The sequence below is a fragment of the Aythya fuligula genome, chromosome Z (genome assembly GCF_009819795.1).
Source record: "Aythya fuligula isolate bAytFul2 chromosome Z, bAytFul2.pri, whole genome shotgun sequence".
NCBI classification, from domain to species: domain Eukaryota; kingdom Metazoa; phylum Chordata; class Aves; order Anseriformes; family Anatidae; genus Aythya; species Aythya fuligula.
Window position 1 is genome coordinate 71056623 of NC_045593.1, and position 16693 is coordinate 71073315.

Consider the following 16693-nt stretch of genomic DNA (forward strand, 5'->3'; position numbering starts at 1 on the left):
GTGATATTTTATAAACTCACTTTAGGATAGAATGAATCTTGTAGTTAAAAATGTAACGAGAACAAAATATACTACATTTTGTTATCTGTTGACCTTCTGTTATGTTGAAGCATCTTGTTAACTCAAACGTCCCATTATCTGTCGACCTTCAGTTATGCTGAAACTTGAGTTATCTTGAGCCAACTTGGCATTCCTGCGGCGTGGAAAACAACCAATTCAGCCAACTCGGCATTCTTTAGCAAAAGGTGAAAAGTACACCATGAGGAAGACCTACAGTCTTCTCCCAAAGACCACCGCCCACGTCCCGATTCTTGGGAGGCTTCACGCAAGCACAAAGGACTGATAAGCTACTTAGCATATGAAGCGAGAGTAGGTGGGTTTTGGTAATGAATATGTATAGGTAGTAATTGAATATTCATTGTTTTACTGTATAAATATGAGGTAGTTTGTCACTTCAAACATGCTTGTTAGGTGGAAGGATCTCCCGTGCATCCAGCGCTGACAATAAAGGATACTTTGTCACTAAGAAATTTCGGCTTCGTTCTTTGAATCAAGAGGGTCTGGGGGGAGCTGCCGCCCACCTGTGGGGGACCCGTGCTGGAGCAGTTTGCTCCTGGGGGATGGACAGACCCCATGGTAGAGGGGTCCCGTGTGGGAGCTTGAAGAGCTGCTGCCAGTGGGAAGCTCATGCAGGATCAGTTCAGGAAGCAGGGGGAAGACGATGTATTAGGGACTCACCAGAGCCCCCATTCCCCGTTCCCCTGCGCTGTTTGGCTTAGTGGGGACTGTTAACGTTACGTCAGAGGTTGGACTCGATGATCTTGAGGTCTCTTCCAACCTAGAAATTCTGTGGAGGAGAAGGTGGAAGAGGGTAGATGGGAGGAAGGTTATTAGTTAGTTTTAGATGTTTTAGTTCTCACTGTTCTGCTGATACTAATTGGCAATAAATTAAATTAATCTTTCCCAAGCTAAGTGTTTTTCCCGTGACAGTAATATCCCTGTTCTTATCACAACCCCAAGGCTTTTTCATTGTATTTTATACCCCTGTTCTGTTGAGGAGGGAGAGTGAGAGAGCAGTGGTTTGTGCTTAGATGTCCATTGTTATCAAACCACAACAGTTCTTTCTGACTTTAGTGTGGGGAAGTACTTTTGCTGATGCAAGTGGCATTGGTGAACATTGCAAAGAGACATTCTTCTCTTTATATATATTGATTATCTTTCAAAGAAGTAGCATCTTAGGCTTGGACTACCTGGTTTCTTATTATGGATCAGGTTTCAGAGTGGGGCAGGAGACAGCAACCCCTTAGTCCAGTATTTGTATGGCTTTTAGAGCTGATGTGGTTGCAGAGGCTGTCATCTCTCATGACACATGCAAGCTACTTCTTGGGGAGCTATAACTGTGTTTGGCACTCGCTATGGATAGAATGGTTTTACTCTGATGATCTGTTTCATTTCCTAGTCCAGAGCTTGAAGAACAAGTTTCAGCTGTCTGATTCACTCTTTGTCTTTCCATTTATATAAGAGCATGATAATGTTTGTGTGGAACATTCAAGGAAAGTCTGGAAACACACAGAGAGATTACTTGTGTGATTAAACAGTAGAAAAGGACAAATGTGACAACAATACAAGTTGAGTGAAGTATTCCTCTGTTATACAATTAGTTCTGAAATTTATATGAATTCCTTGAAGCAATTGTCATCATAGGCTGTTCAAAGAATTGTTACTGGAGAATTTATTACAGACGTATTTAAAGACCTTTTCAATATTAATCTTTTTAGATTGCTGCTTGGATTACATAACACAGCTTGAGGTACACTGAAACTCATGTTTTGATGCATGAAAACTAGAAAACATAAAAAGAGCCTCATTTCTGTTTGTCCCTCAGAATAAAGGGAATGTGTACTCCTGTTTGTAGGCAACTGTAGAGCAAACAGTATCAACTGCCAGTATGGGAACAAACCCAGTATTGCTATTTTAACCTGTCCATCAGAATCAGTCTTGCATCTACAATAGCTATGCTGCCTATTGAATTGATTAAATAGAAGTTGGCTTATGTAGAACTAGGAAATGTTTGGGAGATTATGTCTTTCATAATACCTAAGTAAAGTCATAATTTGTCACTGAACCTTCCTGAACACTTTCCACATTTTACTCATAAAAGCTTTATTTTCAAACATAAGAAGATTTAACCTGGTAAAAGGACTGCAGAACTTCTTCTTCTGAGGAACTAAGGTTTATTGCCCCGGACAAGCAAAACATTTTCAAAAATGTGCACTTAAAACACAACAAAAATAACCTCATAAATAAACAAAGTGTATTTTCACTTAAGCATGTGCTGAGCTGTTTTGTTGGGCTCTGGATACTAGGTTCTCCGAATGACTTAAGTTTCAGCATGTTACCACAGCTGGTTTGGCAGCTTCATTTGTTATTGCTTACAATGCAATTAGACATTTTAACAATAATAGGCACGCCTCTTAGATTAGAGAAAAGATGTCGGATCCTTCAATAGTTTCTGGTGTACCAAAAAGAGAGGAGTTTAAAATCTTTTTGGTCAAGTGACTAGTTAGGCTAACTGATTTTAAAAATAAATAAATAATAATTAGAGGTTTAAAAACATTTAAGAAAAAGATGTGCTATGAAGCAAGTTCAAAATCATAATTTATGTCACAGAAAGGAGTGGGTATCAATCTCATGCCAGACATACTGAATAGGCAAGCAGGTATCTCAGCTAGAACACCATATGGAAGAATGTGCATGTAAGTGTACAATTTTACCAAAAGCTGTAGCTTGTCCTTAGGCAACTATCCAGAAATGAAAGCTTGAAAAACCATGAGAAAATAATTTCAGTTCTTTATACTGATAAATTTGTTATAGGGTTCTTTAAATATATTCACTTATAAAATATTTTTCTTTAAAGAGCATACCTTTCCATTTTTGAAAACATTGTATACAAAAGTGTGTATCTAGAGCTGCTACTCTCCATTTGAATAGAGCCACAACTTAATCAATTCTTATGAATAAGACAGTTGGCTAGCTAAAGGTATATTAATCTTAAGGATTTATGTTTGTGCAAGAATTTATAAATTGAATTTACTATATACCATTTAGATTGTTTGTCTTTTGCTACAAATACTTCCAATGAATTGTCAGAATATTAAAATAGTGTGTCATTCTGGTAAGGCTTCTGCATAGTGAATTCAAGGATTTTCATTGTTCTACAAGATAAAGTACAATTCATGAAAACTTGAACTTCTAAAACAATATGTATTTATGCAGTTAATTTGAGAGGGAAAATGCAATTTACATTTCTATTAATCACATAATCTGCCTTCTGCCTTCTAAAATGATGAAACAATATAGTGTGGAACTGTGTTTTGTTGGTTTGATTTTTTGTTTTTGTTTTGTTTTATATTCAGATATTAGCATTTAATCTATGAATGGAATAAACCACCACCATGCTTTTTCTGAAATAGGTCCACATAAAGCACTCATGAAACTACAGAACAGGGGGATGGTACACTCTTATCAGTGGAGGAATTGGAGAAACTGTAGCTCTTGTCACTGCCAGTGTTACTTATTTGACAGGAAAGAAATGTAAATGTTGAAAACAGCTTTATTGCATTAGTAGTTTATTTGCCATCAGAGATTGCAGATATATACACAGTTCTACTTCCTCTTATGGGCCTAGTCTCAAACCAGTGACAAGCAGAATATTTCTGCCTAGAGTACATGGAATCTAAGTTCTGATCCAACTCAGAAAACCGAATCCTTGCACATAAAATGTTTAAACTTACTTTGATGAGTGAGGGACTAAGGAATGGTAAAACAAAACAGTTCAGGAGGATTCCCCTAAGAACAAAACCCTGTGAGCAGATTTCCCTGAGAGTTATTGCCTTCCAGTGATCCTCCTGGCAATTGCTGAACAAGCAATAGGAAAATACCTGAATGGGTTTTAAATGTCTCACTTGCATCAACGTAATTAACAAATTTAATCTGTTTTCATTCAGCATTAAGAAAGTTGAAATGCCACTGATTTTGACTGAGATGTCGTCTAATGAAGTCATTGCAGAAGTCAAAATAAATTTATCTGCTCTCCCATGATACTCTATTGCCAATGGCAGCAATGGGTTCAATTCTAACACTCCTAATTTCCTCTATATTTTATATTTTTTCTTCATTGTTTGTTTCATGTGTACTGCCCACAAATTTTAGTAAGATCTTTTGTAGATATAAGGAGTGCTGTTACTGAGATTTTTCTCTTCCCTTGGAGAGGCTTCATAATTTTGAAATGTATATGTATGTATATAAATATTTTTTTTTTTTGGGTGGGGGGGAGGGTGTCTAACTATTTTTACCCAAAGTAATAAGAAAAATAATCAGCAAAGAATGGGGCTGTATAGATTTGTAGCAGATTAAAGAGAGTGGCTCACTGATCTTTTGAAGAAACACCTGACTTAAATTTGCAGTAAATGAAGGTCAAATTTATAGTAAACTAGTAAGACATGGGCTGAATAGCTGTCCAAATGAAAAAAAAAAAAATAAAATAAAAAAATAAAAATCAGACCATCATTCAGCTGCTTCAAGCAAGAGGCATCTTGCTTGAAGGTAAACAGTTCTGGCATAAAAATAAAAATATTTAATTGTACAAATTATTTCTTTCTTAACTAGCTGAGGATAGATATTTGAGCCTCATGAAAAGAAACTATTTTTTGAAACAGGGAAAGAAAGAAGAGTTACATAATCTGTCAGTTCTTTGAATTTGTCTTTTTAAACAAAAGCTTTTTCTGTTCATAATGTAGGAAGCAGTTTTGTAAAATTCAAAAGGACATATATAGGTTTAAATGTTTGAGATATACATTTTAATAATAATAAGTCTTGAGTCTGAGTAGCTATCATGAATTTAAAATGGAAGGATAAACTGAAACTGTTTAACATGTCTGTACTAATTCATAATTGGATGTATTGTATTTATTTTCTACAAACATGAAAGCATGAACTGCAAACTGCAAAATTTCATGCAAGGTGAAAATTACAAAAATGCCAAGAAGTCTGAGCAGTTAGGTGCAGATGTACCCTAAAGTACATGGAGTACATAATGTATATAAAAACTAAAAAAAAACTCTCAGAAAAAATAACATCCTAAATCACTAATTAAGTATTCCTATGCTGGCTTTCAAGCCAGTATGTGTAAAATGACAAGGTGGAACGTGACTTGTCTGTTAGAGTTGTCTCAGGTGCAATGCTAAATGCATGATAAATGGCTATATTTGGATTGTCTTAGTGCTTCGTAATGTCTTCCTACTTAAGCCACTCTTGTACAAACTGAAAATATTTTCCATATGATGTTTGCTACACAGTTGACAACTGCATCCCCCTTTAAGACACCCAGCATTTCACCTGACAGCTGTAGGTGTTGGCCAATATATTCCCTTTCCTGGGTTATCAGTGACAAGTCTGCACCAATGCAGAGTGAGACTCTGCAGAAGGATCAGGGCATGACCAATTCTGCTGCCTTGATACCCATGTCAGGTCACATTCCCTGAGTAGTTCTCCCACAACTGCAACTTTCCTCTGCCTTGCTACATGGCATTCAGATTTATCACTTCTAATGTTGTTCTACAATAACTGGAGACTTGAAAGCATCTGTTTAAAATCTTGCTGTCGTTACAGAATACCTGGTGATGATAAGAGTAGCATGTGTTCAATGTTGTGTTTGTTTAGGGCTTTTGCCTTGAGAAAACTATAAAAGCGTATTATCTTTGAAAGTTCTAATTTAATTACACTTTGCATAAAGAAATTCTGTCTGAATTGCTTACATGCTAATCTCTTCCTCAATGTCAATAGGACTATTATTTTTTTAATTAGCTACTCTAAGTAAAATTGCTTATTTGCAAGTCTATTTCTTTGCTTTCAGATTCCTCTGTATCTGATAAGCAGGTAATTTTTTTGTTGTTAAAAAATAAAATGTGTTCTTTCATTTTTCGTATGGAATGAAATTAACAAAGCACAAAAGGTATATGTATATTGTGTATTGTATTTGCTAAAAGTTTAAATTCTTTCTTAAAATCAAACTATTACTGAAACCTTAAAGAATATAAATCTAGTGTATAGTCTTAGTATAAATCTAGTGTATAGTCTTCTTAAAAATAGACCTCATCGCTTTACATATCCAGCTCAAACACAGACAAAACACTTCATTAGACAGCTGAACCCCTGGATGAGAAAACTGGAAAAATCAAATCTTGTATGGATATCACTGCCAACATTTATATAACTGTCATCTGCTATCTATAAATAGCAATATGATACAGTTGATAAGATCAACTTTGTCTGAATATAATTATCATTTCACTGAGTGTTTAAATTGAAGGAAAGCTACTCCACCTGGATCCCTACAAGTCCATGGGTCCGGATGGGATTCATCCCCGGGTGCTGAAAGAGCTGGCGGATGTCATCGCGGAACCTCTATCAATTATTTTTCAACGATCCTGGGAATTTGGAGAGGTCCCGGTAGACTGGAAGCTGCCAAATGTTGTGCCAATTTTCAAGAAGGGTCAGAAAGAAGACCCTAGCAATTACAGGCCTGTCAGTCTCACGTCAGTGCCTGGTAAAATCATGGAGAAGTTGGTTCTCGGACTCATTGAGGCGCACCTGGGGGACAAAGCAGTCATTGGTCCCAGCCAGCATGGGTTTGTGAAGGGTAGGTCCTGCCTAACTAACCTGATTTCCTTTTATGATAAGATCACCCGTATGGTGGACCAAGGGAAACCAGCTGATGTGATTTTTTTGGACTTCAGCAAGGCTTTTGACACGGTTTCCCATAGGATCCTACTGGACAAAATGTCCACCATACAGCTAAATAAAAACATCATACGATGGGTGAGCAATTGGCTAACGGGCAGGGCCCAAAGGGTTATGGTAAATGGAGCTGCGTCAGGCTGGCGGGCGGTCACCAGTGGGGTCCCTCAAGGCTCCATTTTAGGGCCGGTACTTTTCAATATTTTTATAAATGATCTGGATGTAGGAATAGAGGGTATTTTGAGCAAGTTTGCTGATGATACCAAACTTGGAGGAGTTGTGGACTCAAATGAGGGCGTAAAGGCCTTGCAGAGGGATCTGGACAGGTTGGAGAGCTGGGCGATCACCAACCGCATGAAGTTCAATAAGAGCAAGTGCCGGGTCCTGCACCTGGGACGGGGAAACCCTGGCTGCACGTACAGACTGGGCGATGAGACGCTGGAGAGCAGCCTAGAAGAGAGGGATCTGGGGGTCGTGATAGACAGCAAGTTGAATATGAGCCAGCAGTGTGCCCTGGCAGCCAGGAGGGCCAATCGTATCCTGGGGTGCATCAAGAACGGCATCGCTAGTAGGTCAAGGGAGGTGATTGTCCCGCTCTACTCTGCGCTGGTGCGGCCTCACCTCGAGTACTGTGTGCAGTTCTGGGCACCACAGTATAAAAAGGACATGAAACTGTTGGAAAGTGTCCAGAGGAGGGCTACGAAGATGGTGAAAGGCCTTGAGGGGAAGACGTATGAGGAACGGCTGAGGTCACTGGGCCTGTTCAGCCTGGAGAAGAGGAGGCTGAGGGGAGACCTCATCGCAGTCTACAACTTCCTCGTAAGGGGTTGTCAAGAGGCAGGAGACCTTTTCTCCATTAACACTAGTGACAGGACCCGCGGGAACGGGGTTAAGCTGAGGCAGGGGAAATTTAGGCTGGACGTCAGGAGGGGGTTCTTCACAGAGAGGGTGGTTGCACACTGGAACAGGCTCCCCAGGGAAGTGGTCACTGCACCGAGCCTGTCTGAATTTAAGAAGAGATTGGACTGTGAACTTAGGCACATGGTCTGAACTTTTGGGTAGACCTGTGCGGTGTCGAGAGTTGGACTTGATGATCCTTAAGGGTCCCTTCCAACTCAGGATATTCTATGATTCTATGATTCTATGAAAGCTGTTAATGATAAAAAATGCCTAAGCGATTTTAGGATGACATAAGCAGTGGAAAGGAAGATGTATGTATTGGAATTGGTGTAAAAGTAAAGATTAGATATTGGATAAGTTTAGATATTCACACAGCCTATTTCCTCATTTGGGGCTTCTCTTCTTTCAGTTTATTTTGTTCTAGATAAATAATACTGTGTTTAAAGATGATTTTGTATTCATCTATCGCACCATTTGTTCCTGGAAGAAAAGAAGTCCATGTAACGAAGTTAATCCAGGCCACATGGGCTAACTGGTATTGATCTCCAAATACACCCTCAGGCAATCAGAATGGATCAAAAGTACAATTAGCCCAGGGACTCTGATATATGCACCATAATTTGCAGCTCAAGGAGAAAAGTAGAAATGAACATCTCATCTGCAAAATAGAGATATAACTTTTATATGCCTAATTCTCTAGGGACATTTCTGATGCACTACAATAGTGTAATTAATTTATTCTCATTTTTAAATTCATTCTTGCAGTAGTGTACATTGTGCAACATAGTTTTTTTCAGGAGTTTCTCTACAATATTAATATGCCTCTTCACCATATAAAAAGCTGCAGCTAACATTATGTAACTCCTTATATGAACAGCCAGCTGAAGCTACAAACTTGCACAAAATCTTCTGTTACAAGATTCACTGCTAATTATCATAGTCTTGATATTCATACAAGTATTCTATACGTTGAAGTGAAAGAGGAAAGTTTTTAGCACTTAATAAAATACATTTACTACCACATGATCACCTTAGAAAGCAGTGCACAAATATTCTTTCATTAGGGGATGTTTTTGTTTGTTTGTTTAAATACTTTCTTAATTACTAATCATTAATTAACAAAATAATCATTAATGATAGAAGTGCCATTTACTGCATTCAAAAACCTATTTCAGTAAATATCTCGCAGAGCTGTCCTGTGTTTGTATTTCTTAATCCAGAGTTTATAATAAATGATGCACTGAATCTTTAAAATTGGAGTCTTGAACCACAGTTTGTTTTAAGAACTGTGATTGCATAAAGGCATTTTGTAAGGAGGCAGAAGTAAGAATTAATTATCTGTGCTTGGCAGAGATCCAACACAACAAAATTGCCATAGCAAGATGGGCAATTTTAATATCTTTGTTCGTAGACATATTCTTTGCACAGCCATGCTTCAAAAAAAGGCAGACTAATGTGTCTGTATGCATTTAAGAGGATGCATTTGAACTAGTAAAAATGTTGCAGTTCTATGGCTTGATGTCATCAGGGTTGTAGAGTCAATAATTACTGCATTTTTTCCTAGCATGTTTTTATAATTTTGCTTAGGGTTTCTAGGCTTCCTTTGGTTATGTCTTTCATTTCCAGGAAGCTTAAAATTTCTGTGGGGATCAGATCCTTTAAGACATTTGTAATGGGCTGTAAGCATGTAAGAGTGGTGAAATGTCTGGCTTAGACTATCTCCTGGGGCTATCAGGAGTATGAATTAATTTCTACCACACTGTGATTCAGCTTGGTTACTTCTTATCCCTCATCTTGAAGTAAAAGTCAACATTTACCAAACAGAACCATCCAAATTATTTGTGAATGTTGCAACTTTCGAGAAACTTCTATTTAAACAGCATTAATAGTGTTCTTCATGACCTAGAAACATTTATCCTCCACCTTTTTTAATGCTGTTTATTTAAAACTATTTATTTAAAAAAGGCAAGTGTAAATTTCAGTTAAATTGCATCACTTCCTATCTTCTTTTCTTGTAATGTCGTTCTGTAGATCTCAAATGGAAACCTGAAGAGCAGGCTGCAAGGTTAAGTTGGCCCTGATTTTAGTACTTTAGTAAATCACAAGTGCTGTGAGAAACTGTATGCAAAATCATTCTGTCTGTTTTAACAAAATGAAAGATGGCTAGAAAATACAGTAAAGAATGTGTATTTTCTCTTACTTGTGGGATATTGGGATTATCTTGATGCAGTCTGATATGCTACAATGGCATTATTTGAATAGGTGTCAAGAGATCTTCTTGCTTCAAGAGTGTTCACACAGAAATCTAGATTAATCTAAAATATTAAATATATATATATAAATAGAGGAGAGGGATTGAGAGAGACATTGTTAGAGGTTTATAATATGTTCCTCCACTTTCTTCTTTTTCCTAGTGAAAACTTGATGTTGTTATCAATTTCTGGAATACAGAAATGGAGCACTCAGCTGGAAAACTGGACTTTATTCAAGGTTCACAAAACTGAATGCGAGAAAATGTATGTAACAACACTGAAACTCTGTGCACCAGTATGCACCTTGGAGAAAAGTGGTTTCCTAAATTTGAAGGTTTTATTTTCAGTTTTGGGCTCCCCAGTACAAAAAAGACAGGGATCTCCTGGAAAGAGTCCAGTGGAGGACCATAAAGATGATACAGGGCCTGAAGCATCTTCCCTATGAGGAAAGGCTGAAAGACCTGGGTCTGTTCAGCCTGGAGAAAAGAAGACTGAGAGGGGATCTCATCAATGTGTATAAATACCTGAGGTGTGGGAGACAGAAGGATTTGGCCAACCTCTTTTCAGTGGTTTGCAGGGACAGGACAAGGGGCAATGGCCATAAGATAGAGCACATGAAGTTCCGCACCAACATGTGGAAGAACTTCTTCACAGTGAGGGTGATGGAACACTAGAACAGGCTTCCCAGGGAGGTTGTGGAGTCTCCTTCTCTGGAGATATTTAAGGCCCGTCCGGACGCCTACCTGGGCAGCCTGCTATAAGGATACTGCTTATGCAGGAGGGTTAGATCCAATGATCTTTCAAGGTCCCTTCCAACCCCTCAATTCTGTGATTCTGTGATTCTATGTGTGACTTCTGATATACTGTTGTGCGCTGTGCAAATCAGCCTTTCATTTACAATTACATTTTTAAAGCCCGAGCGCAGAAATAAGTCATAAACTTGCAAATTCATGCCTCACTGTAAGATGCAGGAGAGTGGAGAACTATTTTTTATGAAACCAATCTAGACCTCATGTGTGGCCTTGACTATCATGATAAATGCTTTGGTGTAAAAGTACCCATGTATAAAATAATCCTTTCCTTCTTCGAAGGGGTGCTAGACCGAATTTGTTACATGAGACATTTAGCTAGAACAGCAGTGACTGTAACCTTTAATGAAAAGAAAACTAATAATACCTGCTTATAGCTCTGCAGAGGGTCAGGAAATGTCCTCTGCAACTCAGATTCCTTATACCAAGCTAGGAGTAGAACAATGCGAAAGTTCTTGAGATTTTTTTCAAAACTCCATCCACAAGAATCAGAATTTAACTTTTTAGCCTAAATATTACTACTTTTGTGTTTTTGTTTGTTTGTTTGTTTGTTGTTTTGTTTTTGTTTTTTTTTTTTTTTCTTCTTCTCACAGGATTCTATGGGTGTCTCACAAGGTATATAGGGGCACTGGGTGGAATCTCATCATTTAGAATAATACTGTCCAAAAGTGAGCTTTTCACAGATATTTGAGACTTGAGGTATTGTCCTTTTGAAAACAGTGCTATAGTATGTCATATTGGTTTAGACAGAAATCCATTATGGATACGTAATACATATACATATACATATACATATACATATACATATACATATACATATACATATACATATACATAGCCAGAGATTTCATTTCTTAAAAAGATAAGCACAAGCAGGGACAACTTTAGTTTTGATGAAACAAAAAGCTTAAGTGTATAATAGTTAGCTGACATTAAGGCTGAGAGCTAGACTTCTTCATCTTTGGTTCCTTGTATATGACCATATCTTTTGCACTTGTCTCAGGAAAGTATGAACGATGTTCTTCATAGCGGTCAGTGTTGCAGCTAAAGATGGTGTCATGGCTGCACTCTTCCCCTGGATGTCTTCAGACTCAGTCTAGACATCAGCACTGTACCAGAGTAAAAATACCAATGCTCATTCACATCCCGAAACACTCATGTAGAACAACAAGAAAGAGTAAAACTCTCTCTGTGATTTCTAATTTTTTGCCAGCTTCTTGTTGTGTTTGGGTTTGTTAAATAGATAATTAAGTAATGTTTTCAGATTGTTGAGATGTAGCCTCAAAGTAAATGATTTCCTGAATGAAGACGGATGTACTGGTTCACATCTGTCATGCCTTGAAATACAACTGCAGCACAGAAACTTTCAGACTAGAGGTAAAATTATGATTTCTTCAGCTACCAGTACTGTAAAGCCAAGAGGATTTATTCTGATTCAAACATCACAATCCACTGCAAGGATTTTTGTAGCTGTAACTAAGGTAACAATGATGATGATGTGTAGCCACAACAGTCCAATATAAATCCCAAGCCTCTGCTCTTAATATCTTTCACTGGAGCAGTTTGAATTTGCTTATGTCAGGAAAATAAGCATGACTAAATGCAAAGTAATGCTGTGCTACCTTGCTTCTTAACCTTCTAGGGCCTCCTGTGTGTACTGCTGCATGTAACAGATTTAAAATGAAGGCCACATAGAAAACTTTAAGAGGTTCAAGATTTGTCCCTTCTGTAGATAAGGTACTATAATATAACTTTAATAACTTTATCCTGCAGTTCTGACATAAAACTCAGTATGGCTTCTATTGCTTTGACTATTACTAATTTTTACTTGACAGTTTTTACTGTCTCATATGAGGAAAAGCCATTCTGATAGAGTATTTCAAAATACTCTTTCAACTGTTCAAACTACTCAAAATGTTCTGATTTGAAATTGCAAGCAATCATTTTCCTATCTATCCTCAAACTGTATTTTTAACCTAGCCCTTCTTTGGAAGTTAATTGTATAATGCTTTCAATTTTTATACATTTAGTTAACCTAGGGTCTCAATGAAAAAGTAGCAAAGCAAAACTGCGAAATGTACAGGGTTCTCTGCTATGCCGTTGTAAGATAAAAGCTTAACACAACCATGGGGCTCTTAGAGTCAAAATAAATGATTGTTCTAATGAACCTTTTCTCAAAGTCCCAGAACTGAAGGGAAAGAATTGTTTGAGTTAATTCTAGTCTTTTGCTCTGATAGGTCACTTTTCAATGGTGTTAAGGAACTCCTGATATACGAGTTTCTCCAGCATTCCACAAAAGGACATTTTAATAAGCAGGAGCTTGTGTTTGGGGTTATAGTTGTTGGTGTTTTTTGTTTGTTTGTTTGTTTGCTTGCTTGCTTGCTTGCTTGTTTGTTTGTTTTGAATGAATGACATGGCAGCTGGGGTCTCATCTTTCAAAGCATTTTCTGATGAAGAATTTGGGCCCACAACCTTTCCTCTTCGTCTTGTACAGCCTCCTTTCAGACAGTGCAGACTGATACTGCATTACTCAGACTGCCCATCTAAAGAATAAAGAATAGAAATTTCCATCAAAAGCTTATTGTTATATATGGAGTGGTAATTAGTGTCGAGAAAATGGTTGATATTAACAAAGAAGAGGGAGATTTGGGAGTGTGGCCATGGGGGTTGGAAAGCCCCGTGGTTGGTGGTAACATCAGACTCTCAACGATGAGGCCGTCAGGAATGTAAAAGAGTTTAGAGGGAACAAAAAAGGGTGATTCAGGAGACTCCATGCAGTCTCCAGTTTCTTGTTCTCCAGCCATTAAGGCATGGAAGTTGCTGGGTGTTTGCTGTTGTTGTTATATTCAAAGTTGTTTGACCAATGAAAAGTTGTTTTTGAAAAGAACTGCTGTGGGGAGAAGGGGGAGAAGGGTATAAGAGGGGAGCCTGCCCTCAGGAAAAAAAAAAAAAAAAAAAAGGAAAAAGTCAACACGATGAAGGTCAACACGATGAAGTTACATCAATAAAGAAGCAGGAGAAAGAAATGAAGAGGAACAGGCTGGCAGAATGGAGACCAGGACGGGAACAGGCATTTTGATTGCCTCATGAAGATAGGTTCAGCCAGACTCCGCAAACCGCTCAGAGAAGCTCATACAGAAAGTCGCTGCAAATGTGCGCACTGGAGCTGGAGAGAAGCTCAAGCTGAGAGAAGCGGACCTGTGCGCACAACTGCCTCTCGCTGGTAAGCAGTTGCGCATTATGGGGAATCGAACGTCCTTAGGAACAAAGACTGTCCTGGTAACCTTACAGCTTATTCTCCTTATTAACAATTGGACAGTTTATGAGCCTGAAATATGGGACCAAACTGAGGTCAAGGTGTGGGACTCTGCAACTAAAAACGACAAGGTTGCAGTGGGATTGCTCGGCACCTGGTGAGCAGTCTCTGAGGCCTTAAAGAGCCATGTGGGACCACAGTCAGAAACGTGTGGCTTGCCAGACAGTGAGGGAGCTGTGGGCTCCTTTACTGATCCGACTGCTACGCCATCGCCATCGGCCCCTCTGCTGCTGCAGCCATCAAAGGCTTTTGCTGTTACGCCCCCTGTTGACCTGAACGTGCCTTTTGACCCAGACCTATTGGCCTTGAAAAGGAGATGGATATGCTTTTCTTTGATCTGGGAAGAACGGGATACATAAGGCCCGAAGAATGGAAAATGGAGATTGTTAAGTCATGGAACTCAAAGGATTGTTTGTTACCTTTCCTGACTGTACATATGTATAGGCATACTAGGGTTTATTATGTAAAGTAATGTTCTGTATATTTAGAATATTTGATGTTTGTGTGTGCGTGTTGGTGGAGTGTAGACTCCCCGCACACCCAGCGCTGTTTACTTGCCTTTTATACCTTTTAGGAATATTGTTTTATAAATATTACAAAATTCAGATTGAGTTGAGACCTCATTTATAACACTCATTAAAGGTTGTTTTATCAAGTCATATAGCTTACTTCCTTTATTAGGATTTCAGTGGTATTTAACAAAGAGTTTACTTCATGGAATTTCTTTGTTATCGACTGTTAAAAGAAAAACCTTACCCAGCAGAGCTTCAAGGCTGTTACAGGACCCTTCATTTGCAAACTTCTTGGACAAGTGCTCATCCATGTACCGAACACCTTTCTGTGCTCAGTGTTCCCATTTATGCTGTAACTGCATTTCTGTTTTTTGTGTGTTAAAATCATATTGCTGCCTGCTTGTTTAGAAGTGAAAGCAAACCATAACGTACATGTAGGTCAAAATCATGGTTACAAATCATTGATCCCAGATCAAGTGATCAAGAAGGAAGGCAATTCTGTGACAACAAGAACGGACATAAACTGAGTGTACAGCAAGTTAGACTGCTTGGTTATCTCTTGACTGAGCAGAACCATTTCAGGTAAATTGGAAAAAAAAAAAAAAAAATCAACCAGCAAATGTTTCAGTTTGGCCAAATGTGAAAAAGCAAATGTGATAAATTAGTAGGGGTTTGTTCATCGTCCTTGAGAATTTAAAGAATCTACTGAGGAGATAAGGTTTCACAACTCACGGCATTGTAACATGGGGACAAATGGGGAAGGGGGGTTGGGTAAACATACTTGTTAAAACAAAGATTTTGTTAGATACCACCCACCCACCACAAGACATCCTATTTTGCCCCCACCTGAATACAAGCACAACGCATGATCACCGGAGGAAGAATAACGACCCCCAACAACAAACTGCGCAGCCTCAGAACAAATCTCGACAAGTCGACAGGTATCAACAAGTCGACAAGTCAAGTCTCGACAAGACAGAACTTGAATGCTATAAAACAGCGACACTGGAAAGGGGACACTGGAAAGGGGAAGTTGCGTGCTGTTGCGGAGCGGAGACTCCCCAGCCGCCCAGTGCTGTTTTGCTTGTGTCTGCTTACTTGATTAATAAAATAACTTCAGTTGACCAGAAAATTGTGTGGTCTAACTTATAACAGCAAAGAACAGTGTTTTATGTAAAATAGTTTAAATTAGATCTTGTGCCACTGAAAAGTAGTATCATTTAATATAAATATCATTTTTAAAAACTTAACCAAAACAAAAGTTCTCTCATTTGGTTTATAAAAAAGTTTTAATCTTGAAATTTCAAGCTGTGAGTTTTCCTGTAGTAAAGTCACTTGATTGTAAAATAATACAAATTAAGTGAAGATTTCACAAATGGAACACTTGGAGAACAGAGATTTTTTTTTTTTTTTTTTTTTTTTTTTTCCTGGAGAATAAAACAGCTATTAACATCTAAAAGTGATGCATTCTTCCAAATAAAACATAATAACATCTTACAGTACCCAGTTTTTGCAAATTTAACGTTAGTGACTTGGGAGTATTGTACTGGCATCTTAGTTTGATTTTACCCTTTGACAATCATTGCAGCAAGATCTGTATTCCCTTATGTTAATTTTAGATTCCTAAGTAAACAGTACTGCTATCATAATTGCTGTATAATTGCTGTAATAATAATAATTACTATAATAGTTTTTCTCAAAACTCAATGTCCTAATTTCCTGCATCTACACAAATGTCATTATTTTACATATGTTTTCTGTGGCTGCTAATGACCAAGCAGTTTCTGCAACAGCAAAACCCTCTCCTCCCAGACAGGGGCTTAAAATCCACGAGGCAGTATATTCTTGAGTCGCTGCATTTCTAGCTGTTCTTTCTTTGATTTTCTCTGATGAAAATGCTGAAAAGCAATGTTTCATGCTGTATTTAAGAAATACGCAATCTGACAGTCAAGCCACTGTTCCCGCAGCAAAAGGCCCTGGTATCACTGTCAGCATATTTCTGTGCTGGTAGAGGACAGCAAACAACCAGTGGGTGCATTTGTCAGTACAGACCTGCAGACCACAAACAGCTACCCCATTTCCAGGATTTCAGGTATATGTGGTGTT